Source organism: Caloenas nicobarica, chromosome 26 (genome assembly GCF_036013445.1).
Source record: "Caloenas nicobarica isolate bCalNic1 chromosome 26, bCalNic1.hap1, whole genome shotgun sequence".
NCBI lineage: Eukaryota > Metazoa > Chordata > Aves > Columbiformes > Columbidae > Caloenas > Caloenas nicobarica.
This window is the reverse complement of record NC_088270.1, coordinates 505,096-518,993: the sequence shown is the minus strand read 5'-3', so window position 1 is coordinate 518,993 and position 13,898 is coordinate 505,096.

The following is a 13,898-nucleotide window of genomic DNA, read 5'->3' as shown; positions in this document are numbered from 1 at the left end:
CAGAGAACTTTTCAAAATGTATTTGCATTTTATTTTGAATAAGCAAAGCGTTGCTTGGGCCTGGCTATCTTTTCTTTTTCCAAAGAAGAAAATAGGCACCTTTTCCCCTGCAAATACATTTATTGTGTAGTAAGGAATCAAAACACCGTTTAATCCTGAAGATTAAAACCTCATGTTGTCGGCAGATTCTTATGTGGAGCACTTATTTTCTTTGCACTTATTTTCTTTTTCCGTTTCTGATGGATGCAGCCGTCTGTTTTTCTTGTCAGCAGCCAGACCCTTCACTGTGATCCCGGGGCTATTACTCCATCACGTTGCCGCTCTGCAGAAGGAAGGTATTAAGCAAAATAGCATTCTCAGGAGCAGGAATTGCTATTGTTAGGAAAACAATACCTGCAAATTCATTTCCCCTCGACCGCAGGCTCGTTTCTCGCAGCGGCGAGGTGGGAGGGATGGTTCATTAACCGCCGGTCGTGCCGGCTGCTGCCTCTGACCCCGAAGTGCCGCCTCCTCTCGACGCGGATTTGGGAGGCGGGGGAGCTCCCTCCTGGCTCGCTGTGCCAGGTGGGCAAGATGCTCGGATAAACGACACTCCTTCTCTCGTATTGCCGCTTTACAGGTAACTTTGGCCCTCTCCAGAAGAGTTTGTCTGAAACAAAAGTCACAGGGTACCAGTTCGCATCTACTAGAAACCCTCAATGGCCCCCTGTGTCAAAATTATGCAAGGAAAAAGGAAAGAGAGTTGGCAGTATGGGGGAAAAATGTGGATTTGTTGGGAACGTTGCTGCGAGAGCAGCAGAAAAGGGCACCGTGCCTCGCAGTGCACGGCCCGGGTTCCCGGGGTGGCGGAGCGCCAGGCCTGGAGATGCGCTGCTCATTTTACAACAGCGACAATTAGCTTCTCAAGCTAATGAGGGGTTTCATAAGCAACCATGAATAATAGCGCTTAGGGGCTCTTGGCAAAAAAACCAGTGTTTTGGATCACACAGCGACCGTGTTGTTAAAATAGAAGCGGGGGCTCCTTGCGCGGCGCTTTGGTCCCCGACGGTCCCCTCAGCAGCCGGGCTGGGGCAGCGGGAGGTGACGGGGGACAGCGGGCGCGGGGGCCGCGCGCTGCGCTGGGCCGTCCGCCCCCGAGGGAGCACCGACCCGGCTCTGCGGAGGCAGTGGAGCGATCGGAATACGATATCCGCATCAGGAGACGCGGAGAGACCCTTCGACTGCATCGACGGGCAGGAGGGATATCCGTTCTGCCTCTTGGAATTAATGAACTGTAGGCTGAAGCTTGCAGCCTGGTTCAAAACAGTATAGATTTTACCCGCTCGCTGCTCTCGCAGGGTTTCTGTCCCTGCATCGGGGGCGAGCATCCCTGCCTCCCCTCGTGCGCATCGGGGGCAGGCGAGCATCCCTCCCGCGTTTGGGTGTCGTGGGTGCTGCTGCACGGAGCGGGAGGCTCGAGGATGTCCCGGAGCTCTCCCGAGAGGCGCAGACCAAGGAGGGTGTCGTCCTCTGAACCTGCTCCATGTCCCCGAGCCCCTTGGGCCACTGGGCACAGTGCAGCCTGCCGGGTTGCCATGCCGGTTGTATGGCACAGCACCGTGCCACGAGCAGCCAACCTGTCCCTGCGCTGCGACCAGCTCCTAAAAACTCAGCTGTACCTTAAAATCATAGCTTTGCCATTTGCTGTGGGTCGCTAGGCCGTGTGATGCCCTGGCGGGCTCGGATTCAAGCCAGACTTGCTGCTCGCCGTGCAAGGCGGCGAGCAGAGCGACGTTCCTGGAGCCGCGATTGCTCCATCTGCGTGGCGCGGGATGAATGCTGATGGCCCTCGAGTTGTTTCAAGTGCAGATCTGAACCAGATACTCGCTTTTATTTTGTCAGGAGCTGTCGCATTGCACAGAGATTTGGGGAGTTTTCCTTGTGATGGATCCCGCTTGGCTCTGGTGCCGGACCCCGGGGCGCGCGTGTGTCAGGGCAGAGCAAACCTGCAAACGCCGGGGAGAGGGAGACGCGGGGAAACCCCCCCTCCAGCGGTAATTACGAACTCCGATGTGTAATTACTAACTCTGGCGTAATTGCAGAGGAAGGCGGCTCTGCTCCCAGAGGGGCGGCCACCCCAGCCGAGGACACAGCGGGGACACCGTGATGTCCCCACGAGGTCCCCAGTTGCTCCCCCGGCTCCGTCAGTGGGGTCAGCGCCGAGGGGGCTCCATCGCGCGGCGTCCCGGGTGGGAATTAGGTCCCTTAGCAAGGAGGATTAATGTTCCACAACAAAAGGTAATTTATTCAATTGTATGCAAAAAAGGTGGCGGTAACGACATGTACAAAGCTCGCTTTATTTTCGCCTGTTGTATTAGAAGTTTAAATCCTGTGAAAACATGGGTAACTCTGCTGTGGGCCTCTGGGGAGAACTTGCCCAGCGCCAGCCTGAATTGGATTGTCTTAATTACAAATACTTGACTTTGACAGAGAGGAGCGTGGCACCGTTTCTCCACCCTGCTCCTACCCAGGTTATGGGGTGTTATCAGCTCGAGACCGGCCGGTTACTGTCACTATAACCCTTCCTCCCAGCGATCGTGTGGGAAGAACCACAGAAGGCAACTGGGTTTTCCAGACCTCCACTAACTCCTGTGCTGGGTTTTGGAGAATCCTTCTGTTCTGTGGTGTGTGAACCAGCCGCTCTCTGCCTGGAAGGGACTGAAAGGCAGTGAGCACATGAGCCCGCCCGTCACTTCTGACAGTAATCATCACTCACAAGGACAAAAAAAGGTTTTTTCCCAATTGTCGTGCGTGTGAGTCACTGCTCGAGTTCAGTGGCACCTCGTGCACGATGGTTTCTGTGGGTGCGGTACCCGCAGAGGGAAGGAGGGTTGACAGCAGAGCCAGGAGAAGCACGAGGACAGTGATTCGATGTGTCGCACAAGGAGCCCTTGGTTTGGCAGACCTGCCTGTTGCCCTTGCTTTCACCTCCGTTTGCCTTTAGCCAGTGAATAATTATAACAATAGCAAGGTCAGCTGCACCCACGGCTGCGTTATGACCCTTAACCACAGCTCAGGTCTCACACCCGTTTCCGTCCCCGTCTCAGGAGAGATGCTCGTGGTCCCCCCGTACCGGGGTGTCCAGGGCTCCGGGACGTGCGGCGGCTCCTCGCCAGCCCCGCTCGGCTGCTCGGACCCTCGGGCAGGAGGCGGCAGCGAATGGTAATTCTCCCAGCCCAGCCAGCGCTCTATTTTTTTCTCCTTAACAACTGAACTGATTAGAGTGAAACTTTGACTTGATTAGTGATTATTGTCTCGGTATGGTGGTTGCTTGCAGCCCTTTCATTTTCTTGGTTTGTTTTTAAAAAAACATTGGCAGGCGTTTCATCCCCTGATTTAATGCTTGGGCTCTCTGTTCCATATTCATTTCTTTCTCCCTTCTTTCTCCCCACCATGCTTAAAAGAATCAAATTATTGTTTTATTTTTGTTTCCGTGTACAAAGCGGGGACTTGTGAGGGGTCTGTTCCCCTGGATTGGTGTCGCCGGAGGGAAGTCGGGTGTGCTGGGGCACGGGGACAAGGCTGCAGCGAGCTCTAATTGCAGAATCACACGCAAGAGCAGCCCCGTATTTCTTTCTCCCAGGTTCCAGCTCAGTGAACTCCTTTACTCCTCCAGCTCTGATGCATCGGAGGCTTATTCAGCATTATTTCTGTTAATTATTGGCATTAGAGCAATTTCTGGAAACCCTGTATGAGCTCAGAGCTGTTATTTTGCAATTTATTGCCTTCTTTCTTGCTCCCGGGCCGCAGCCCAGGTCAGCTCTCCGTTGACAGAACCCCTGACCTGGAGCAGCCCGGGACAGGGACCGAGGAGTGTCCCGGTGTCCCCCCGTGTCCTGGGGGTGTCCCGGTGTCCCCCCCGCCCGGGGGAGCCCTGCGGCTGCTCCTCCGCTGACACAGCCCTCGGGGTCGGCTCTGACCCCGCATCACCCCCCACCTCTCCCCTGCGCAAAATATCGATAGTGGGACCGGCTGGATCCCGGCTCCTCCTGGGAATGCAGCTCACGTGCCGCATATCTCAATAACAATGACTTATTAAATAATAACTGACATTTACCTAGCTGCTGCCTGTCCTCAGAGCCCCCAAGACTTGGCAAACTTTAATTAATAGTTGTTTTAATAGTTAAATAACCTTTATAACTGCATTTCATTTATTCCGGGGCCCGTCAGAAATAAAGTCGTAATGATCTGAATCAAGCGATAAAAGACAACATCTGGTTTAATGTTTGCGGGTTATTTAATGAACTGAGGAACCTGGCAGAAGAGTGACACATTTATCCCTTTTTTTCTGCTAGGAGCAGGCGTTTTGTTGTGCAGCAGCGCTCGGTGCTGGCGTTCCGGCCCCGCGGGGACAGCAGGTCGCCGTGTCCCCTGCTCCCGCGGCTCCCGACTCGCGTTCGCTCCTCTGCTGGCAGCCCCTTCACAACATCCCGACTGATGCTGCTCGATGTGGCTCCCACAGCAGCGTCTGCACAATAGCATTTGCTTCCTCGGGCGTAATTTGGGTTCTGGTGCTCCCCCCACCATGTCACCTACTAATGGCAGAGAGAAAATATTCCAGAAAGTTGCTTGTGCCCTTGAGCGATATTCTTGTTTATTTCCATAACTCTTTGATACAATATTTGTCTTTGCCTGCGATAGTTTGCCAAAAGGAAAGAGAGAAGAGAGGCGTGCGAGGGATTTGGATTGCCTCACATCTGCCTTTCCTTAAGCAGCCCATATGGGAAAACATATTCTTCTGCACAGAATTTGTTAAAGGTTTCGTGAAACGCATCACATACACATTTAACATAGAACCTAGCAATATTTATATTTAAAATGGGGCCAAACAGACCCATTTGGAGGGTGTTTGGAAGACGCAGGGTGGCAGTGCGCATTGCGCGTGCGATCATCTCGCCAGCTCGGCTTGGGGATCTGCTTGTGCCGCGGGTTTGATGGGAGGAGAGGAAGCGGTCCGGCCGGTGGAGTGTAAAAATCACAACGTGTGCAGTGTTATGGGCGTGTTTAGTCCGTGATGCTCCGAAAAGGTGACGTTATCCACGGTCCCCTTTAGGAGAGAGTGGAGTCACGGACAGCTGTGCTGTGATTTCCGTGGGCTGTGGGTCCAGCTGTAGGTTTTTTGTATAGGGATGTGATTTAAAGCCACATTGTTCTCTCTCCTGCTGCTGGACGGATGCCGAGGTCCTGCAGGTACCAGGTGAGCACCCATCACACCCCTTAGCTGCTTTCAGACTGGGTTTGCTCTGGCTACCTGAGCCCGGACTAGGTAAGCCTGAGCTGGCAGCAGGGCTGTGTGATGCGGTAGCCGACGCAATCTCTCCCCGGCCCCGCAGCGTCCTCAGCGCTCCCAGCCCTGCGTGCCCGGAGATAATGTTGTTTAATCTTGGCAATCTTCTGCTCCGTACTTAGGTAAACAAAGATCAGGCTACTCACAGCCTTAATTAAGCTGCACATAAATAATAGCTTACTGGATTAGCCGGGAGCATACATGGGACAGTAACAATAGCAACAAAAAACCTGCTACCAGCGTTGTCTTTGCGGGTCTGGATCTGCCGTGGAGATGTGGGCTCCTTGGGGCAGAGCGTTGGAGAGGACAAGGGACGGGCACCCAGGGTCCTGGTGGCATCGGCAGAACGACGGTGTCCCCCAGAAATACCGGTTCCTCCCGGCTCCGCAGCTCCTCCGCCTGTCCCGTGCTAACCGCAGCAGAGCGCCGAGAACTCGAGCTGTTGACACCAGGTCACTGCATTGGTGGGGAAGCGGCTCCGATGATGGACGAGCGCTCCGCAGCCTCAGCGCAAAACCCGCGCCTTGGGTCGCAAATCGCGGGGAATGGGGCGATTCTCTCGTTCTCTTGGCGCAGCACGGGGGGACGAACGTCCTGGCTCTGAACCGAGGGGAGCCGACCGCTTCTCTGGAGCCGTTTCCCCCTCACAGCGATGTACGGTAACTGGGATACATGGCCAAAAGGCAGAAAACATTGCAAGAGGATCTCTTTCAGCAAATGTGCTTACACAGCACAACCTAAAGACTGAAATATACATTATAGGCCATATCTCTCTGTGGTTTATTTGGGCTGTAAAGTGGTACCTTGGTATTTCCCCCTCCTGGGCGTTCTTTAATGAATCTAGGTTTGAAAGTGAAATATTTATTATATTTCAGGTGATTAGCTATGGAAGGAGAGGAGGAAGGATATGCAAATCTGCAAGAAAGTATTAAAATAAGGGTCTGCTTTTTATTAAGAAAAAATGTGGAAGTGTGCATCCGTGGAGGCACTGAGCGGCTGCCCTGAAAAGGGCTTTACTGGGGATGCAGCTGCATGGGGGATGGAGCCGCGTCTTCTGCCCCCGCACGTCCCGCGGCCCCGGGCTCTGCAGAGATGCTGCGATCTGGGAGCGCCAGACGTGTCCGCTCTCAGCCTGGTCAGCGCAGCGCTTCGGAAAAAGCAGCAGAAAAGGTTTTTCCTGCAAATAAGGCGGTCATTTGCAAACAAACAGGTAGAGCCAGGTTGATGCACGTAGTGAAATGCTGTCAGAAGTTGTCAGCAGCTCCTCCCTCGCTGAACTCGGAGTTCAAAGCCATAATGGAGAAAAAGGTCTGCAGCTGCACTTGGATCAAGATGAGCCCTGGCTTCATTAGAATGAATGCCATTTGTTTAAAAATAGAAATATTCTGCCATCTTCCAGCAGCAAAAACCAAGCAAGCTATTAAAGGATTATGATTCTGTGACTTCAGACCTATTGTAGTCTTAATATTTCATGGTGCATTGACACAGAGTACATAATATGCTGAACAGCACCGTTGGCTTCAGCTGCTGCAAACAGTATGGTGCAGAAATAATTGAACTAAACAGAAATTACAGCTATTCGGGGAGGTGGCAGCTCTGCGTTGTCGCTGTGAGGTTGCAGGCACTGACTCAGAAGTGCACTTCAAAAAAAGCCCTGGCTGGTTGGGATGCTGGGAGGGTTTTGGGGGATTCTGCTGTTGCTGTTGTTTAGGGTAGGAGCGCAGGAGCACCCCAGGGAGGGAAGTCCGGCTGGTGAGTGTTGTGCAACAGCAAAGGGGAGGGAAAATGAGGCTGCGTCTACACAGGGATTAGTGTTCAGTTTGGGCAAACCGGTGTGGATCTCTGTCTGCACTTTGAAGTCTCAGCTGCATCGTCCCGTTCCTGCAGCTGAACAAGACGCCGTTTGTCGGCCGCGCTGTAAGGAACGGTGGGCGCTCGGAACCCAGTGCAGAAATGGTGTAAAACACGGGAGTTCGTACCTTTATCGTCTGTTCTCGGAGCTTCAGCTGGTCTCTAACATCAAGAGAGGGGGAGGAAGTGTTGTGGTGGTATTGAAATGTCTCAGCGCTGCCGGATCGCGGCATGGCGATGCTGCATTCCGAAATAGATTTTTCACTTGGAACTTGTTAAATGGTGGATGTCAGCCGGGAAAGTCAGTGGTTTGATTGCTGGAAGCGCCTGTGGGAAGGGAAGCGTTTTTCCCAGCGAATCCTGCGGTGTCTGATCTCCAGCTCGGAACAAAGACGCGTTTTGGAGTGGGGACATGGCTCCTGATGCCGGTCCGTGCCAAAACCACCCGTGGCAAAGGCAGGAGGCCTTTGTACCCCTCGCACCTGGAGGGATGTGAAACCACGTCCCCAAACACCCAAGGGAGGTGCCATGCGTTCATAAGGAAGTGCCAGTTATAATAAATCACTCTTCGCTGGAGGAGCTGGTACTATCTGTGTGTATATACATACACATAAAGAAAAGTAGATTTTATAGTAATATATAAGTATCACACATGATCTATGTATTTATGTATGTATAAAATGCTTTCCCTGGGAACGCAGCTCAGTTAGCAGGGAAGGGTGACCCGCAGCCCGGATTAGCAGGGAGCGGTCTCTGATCTAGACAGGCCGAGCTTTAGGGCCTCCAGCTGTTCCTTCCACAGCGGGGGACTCGTCCAGCCGAAGGTGGAACAGCAGGAAACAAAACTTCTAAACCCAGACACTCTGAAGATGCTGTTTGGAGAAACAGACATCCCCAAAGTGTGCGTGTTGCTGACGGATCTGGGCAAAGGGCTTTCCCGGGCACTTTGCGACCGCAACAGATCTGCCGCGTGGCAGCATCCCAGTGACACTTTGCAATTAAAAATCAGAGATGGAATGCGACTCCTCCAGCAACCCGACGAAGCTGCGACTGAAACGCAGCCACCTGTGTCGGGAAACGCATCGGCCGCTTCATCTACGTCCAAAACCTCCACGTGGCAGCTTGGAGCGAGCGGCAAAGAATCGCGTGTTCTCTTGGTACGGGGCACAAAACGAACCCGGGGGCTCGGTGGGTAACCCAGCCTGCTGGAATGTACCCGCGCCAGGACTGGCGCTGGTTTTTCTCCGGAGATGCTGCCAGCCCCGCATTTATCTCAATGTCATTCTTCTGGAGACGTGAGCTGGAACAAACCCGGAGCAGCTGCTCCGCGCTAAGTGTCCTTCAGGGACCCCCCCAGCCGGCTTTGCAGAGATAATGATGACATCCTAACGAGCGCTAATGCGCCTCTTGTCATCGCCTGTATTTACTCTTCCCACAGGAGGCGTCGTTCTGAGCAGGAAAAGTGAGAGACGGAAACTTTTGCGTGGAAACTTTGGCGTCTGAGCCGGGCTCGGTCGGGGAATCCAGCTAATTAAGAAAAATGCGTAAGGCAAGGCGGCGCATACGTGTGGGTGTGCGGATATACCTAAAAATAAATAAAAGAGAGCCCACCAAGCAAAATAAGTGAAATGAAGATATATATGTGCGCTCAGTATTTCATAATATAAGCAGTTGAAAGGGATAAGGTCGCCGCTTTGTCCTCTACTTACTGATCTTATTGGGGGAAGATTGTATCAAATAAATAATATATCAAAGGATTTCTCTGTTCATCTCTTCGCACACACGTGCTCCGCCGTCCCTGCTACATTCCCCAAATCAGGAGCGGGGATTCAGGCGGTGTGATAAGTGCTAATAAATGGCTTTGCTTCGCTGGGGAAATTTGGTTGGCAAATTTCCGAACCAGATTAAAAAGTAAATTAGATTTCTTCTGGAGAGTTATTTTCAAGGGTTTTGTCTGCTGATGTTCTTGTGCGAGATTGCAGCTTTGCCGAGGGGGGAAGAGAACAAAAGGGGAGGATAAAGCATCGAGGCTGCAATTATCCAACTGAACAAGGTTCTGCGGTGGAAGGCACCTAATCAGGAAAGTCTCACATTTGCTTAAAATACAAGGCGCAATACGAAATTTATTTATAATCCGCCTCACCTGCTCAGACAAAACTATTTCTAAAGGTGGGCAATTGCAGGAGACAAGCAGGAAAATGGAGCAAATGGAATCAAGCCCGGTATTAATAACAGCGGAATGAGATGATCTCAAAAGCAGGCTTCGGGCAGAGCCCGGGTTCAGCTTTGCAGAACAGCAGGTGGAGCAGAGTGAGGACACGAGGGGCCCAGGTGCTGGTGGGTAATGAGCAGCACTAACGAGGCACAGCTAACGAGGGCGCGGGGCTGCCCTGCCCGGGCCAGCCGGGCCACTCGTCCCCGGCGCAGCCAGAGCCGCTGCTGGGAGCCACGGCTCTCTGGAGCCTGCGCCGGGACCCGGGTGAGTCTCTTGCACTCTGTTTCTCTATTTATGCAGCGGGAACGTGATTTTCCTGGTTGTTTGATGTGTGCCTGGAGTCCGCGTGTCGCAGCCTGTTGTTGACCTTGCCGAGGAGCTCGCGGAGCGGCTGTAGCAACAGGCAGAGCTGACGCGGGGTGCGGGGCTGGTTCTGCTGTCCCCCGAGCTCTCGCTGCAGCCCGGCGTGCTCTGTGGGTGTTGCTCGGGTTTTGGTACCTCTGTGGTTTATAATCTTCTCTGTGTCCATCAAAGGCAAGGTCGCTGCTGGGAAACACCGGGCTTGGAGCTGGGAAAGTGTATTTACCCCCGAATGTTTCCGAAGCCATTCGCCCTGCACACACTGTTTGTTGTTGCACTGAGCTGTTGGGGAAACGTTAATTTGCCGGGTTTGGGGAACTCCAGTGCTATGGTTTGAGATGGAGCAGCTGCTTTAGCACCGGTTGTGAATATCGTCTGGGCAGGCAGCTCCTCCAGTGTTTGTTCAAGTGTGTTTTGGTGCTCCTGAAACTTTCTGTGAACAAACAACCCTTCTGTGCTTGTAAGCGAGGTCTCTGGTGTGACCTGTGCTCCTCAATGACTCGGATGCACTGAAAAACCCGAAAGGATAAAGAAATAGATTTGTCCTGCTGCTGGCCGCAGCTCCTGCCCCTCGTTTTGTGCGGATTTGGGTAGGTGAGCGCTCAGGCTCCGAGCAGCTGCCCCGCGAGCACCAGGACGCTCCCCGGGCCCCCGAAACGGGGCAGCAGGCACCCTCGCCCCCCACGTCACCAGCATCCCCGAAGGTCCTGGGGTTTGCTCCCCCGGCACAGGATTGTGTGTCCCCACCTGTTGGGGACGAGCAGAAAAAGCTGAGGGTGGGGAGGCCCCGTTTTCTGTGGCAGCGCCGTTGAAATAAATAACTAAACACATGGATCATTCCTGCTGCTTTTTTCTAACCCTGCCAGTCAGTGACAAAGGAGCGAGGGACCTTTTATGGAGATAAATACAGTGCAAGGGGGTAATTAAAGTGACTGATTTCTCCGTGGCAGGAGCTTTCCAAGGCTCCTCTTCCCGCAGCGTCCTTGTGCCGAGCGGGGAGCGCAGCCAGCGGTGCCGGCGCGGTTCGGAGCGTCGCGGTCGGGGACGGTCACCTCCCGGGGGGCTGGCAAGCCCGGGAGGTCTGCAGACAGATAGCAGCGGTCTCGTTTCCCTGTGAGGTGCCCCGGCAGGACCTTATCTGTCTCCATCCTCCAGTGCGGTTTTCGTGCTTCGCCTCTGGAACAGCTGGAGCGCAGGACAGAGGGGCCACCGCAGCCACCAGATCCGCGTGTTCCCAGCGCTTTCCGCTGCTTTGTGTCGCTGCTTTGTTTCTCTGCGGCTTTGTTATGGACCTTCCAGCCCCTCTCCTGAGATAAAGTGTGTCTCGCCTTGTTTACCAGCGATAAATGGGTTATGTCCCGTGTGTTAATCATTCCCCTGCACCTTTAATCTAAAGCGTTGTCCAAAGCTGCAACCGGGGGCTCGCTTAGATTTCTTGTTTGTAGCAATAATACCCTTTTAATATGCTAAATGGGAAAGCAAATGAACCTGCCTTACACTCATGAGTTGTTAAAAACAGCTCTTGAGCGGTGAAGGTCACTCTTGGCAGATGAGCGCCGCGCTCTCGGCCCGGGGTCGGCACAGCTTCGCCCTGGGCCGGTTCGTGGGGTCCCTTGGGTTGTCCCCGTGTCCCGCTGGTGTCCCCACGTCCCATCCATGAGCTTTCCAAGCGGCTGTTTCTGTTTCTGGGCGGCAGACACGTCTCTTCTGATGCTATCGTGCCTTCCTCTCCTTTCTTTGCTCTTCCGAGGAGCTCGTGTCTTGGTGATCTATGAGTTGTTTGGAGAAGCAGCAAACGCTACTTATGCATTATATACGTGTCGCGTCTGTTCCACTTGATAATGCCATTCTTTAATATGCTCAGCAGGAGCTTTTTGGCTGGCTCTCCCCCCGCTCCCCCAAGCCTGCCCAGCACGCACCGAGGCCTTTTTCTTCTTCAAATAATTCAGGGGATTTCATATCTAACTTTGTTTTCCAACATCCTTGCGCACAGAGAACAAACCAAACAAAGCAGAAATCTGCCTCGGTAGCCTCGAGCGTTTCTGTCCCTTTCCTTGCAAAGACGTGGCGGCCCCAGGGTTTGCTCGGAGCTGAAAGGAGAAAAGGCGACGCAAGATTAGCGAGTCTGCAGCTCGTGCTGGGCTGCAGCGCAACACCAGAACTGGGGCTTGGGGTGCCTGGGGTGCCGCTGGTTTCCCACCGCACTGCTGCGGTCGTTGCCGAACGCCCAGGGGTGACAGGGGCTCTCTCGGGGATGGAGAGTCATTTAGAGAAGGGATAAAGCTTCCTCAGTCCTCTGGTTCCAGCTGAGAGGAGAGGGTCTGGCGCTGTTAGTCTGATTCATGAAAATCGCTCTGACCTCTCGTTCTGACAGTCTCGGCTCTCTGAAGCCATGGGAACCGTGGCCTCAGCCCTGAACTCGGCTGTTTTACCTGTTCTCTCTGCAGCGGCTCTAAATAGAGCACTTGACGTGCTCGAGGCTCTCTGGCTTAGCTCGGCACAGTGACAGCATGTTCTTTTTGATTCCTGTGCAAAAACATCCACTGCTCCTCGCGCTCTGTTTGCTCATCTGGGTTTTGCAGAGCAGGGCATGGGGGGGTGTTCTGCAGCGCTCGGGCTCGGGGGGCGCCCGGCGTGCGGGACGCGATGCTGCGGGGCTGGGCCAGCGTCCCCCGTCCCACCGCCCGGGCTCAGGATGCGCAGTAACTCCTGCCCACGCTCCTCTCGGCTCCGTGCTGAGCGGGGGAGAAGTACATGATGGATAAGCTTTAAAGAGGAGTCCAGGGTCACAGCTTTGTCTATAAAAAGTAAATAATGTGAAGAGCAGAGACCCATCTCCCAGCTGGCATGTGAGATGAGCGGAGAACGTGCTCTGCCTTGTGATGGAGAGTCCCGGTGCAGCCCCGGACCCAGCGGTAAATGGAGACCCGTGGGGCGAATCCCTCCTGTGTCAGCCAGACGGTCTCGATGCAGGGAACAGTGAACAGGGAAAAGCTTGAAGGCTGTTTGTTGCGCATGCAATATTTCCTCCTTTCATATTTCCAGCTGGCAAACAGCTCTCTGGTGTCTTATTCTAAAGGGCTCCGTACGGAAAAGTCCCCCAACTCCCAGCAAATGCTGCTGCCTGAATAAACGAGGGGGGAAAGCACTGGAGTGTTTAGGTTTGGAGAGCCCCGCAGCATCACCCCGCTCTGAGCCGGCAGCTGCGGAGCACAACTCGACCTTGCGTGGGCAGAGATGTCAAACAAACCTCTGTGCTGTCACACGTGGTTTGGCGCCCGCGGTTCCCGCAGATCCGTCTCCTGCGTTGGCCGCTCGGTCCTGTCCTGGAGGAGGGTGAGGCTGCTGGTGCTGCAGCCACCTCCTCCCCTCCATCCCGAGTTATGATGCGGTTACGGAGAAGCTTCGCTGAGCAGCACGCGCAGGACAATGAGCCGGTCAGACGGGCAATAATGTTTAGCACCACGATTGTACCTTGAAATGTCCTTGGAGAGTCTGCAGGGACTGCAAGGAAAGGAGAGCAGAGCAAGCGGCTCCTTGCCGGGATGAAGCATCCCCAGAAATGGCTTTGGGGACATGGGGGCTCACCTGGGTCCAAAAAGCTGCAGAAGTGCTTTGAATTCTGCAGCCAGGAGCGAGGGTGCAAGAGGAGCCGGGGCGGAGGGGACCCAACAGCGGCAGGGGGATATTTGGGGACGAAAGCTGATTTAATTTAAAATTACTTTAAATATATGCGTTGTGCCGTAACCACGTGTTGCCGTAGCCCCGTGCAGCAGAAACGTGGCAGAATTGAGCGCTCTGCGCGTGCAAGAGCTTTTCTGGAGCCGAACTTGGCCCCCCGTGTGCCGTCGCAGCCCAGAGCGATCGCGGGGACGTCGCCGAGCGCTGGGAAATGGGTTTGCGCGGGGAGCGCTGAGCTGCTCCGACACCGGCAGCCCCACCAGCCTCTGCCGCAATATTGCCTTTTTTTTTGGGATGCATCCAGGCTATTTTCAGCAAATGATGAAATTAGAACGGTGTCAAATGTACAAGGATAAAAGGGGCTTTTTATCTTGGGAACAGAAAGAGGTTAATTAAAAAGAAATGCGAAGAAAGTCTTTGTCCGTTCCGGGCCCGATTCGAGCACGGGAATCAGCAGCTTTTCCT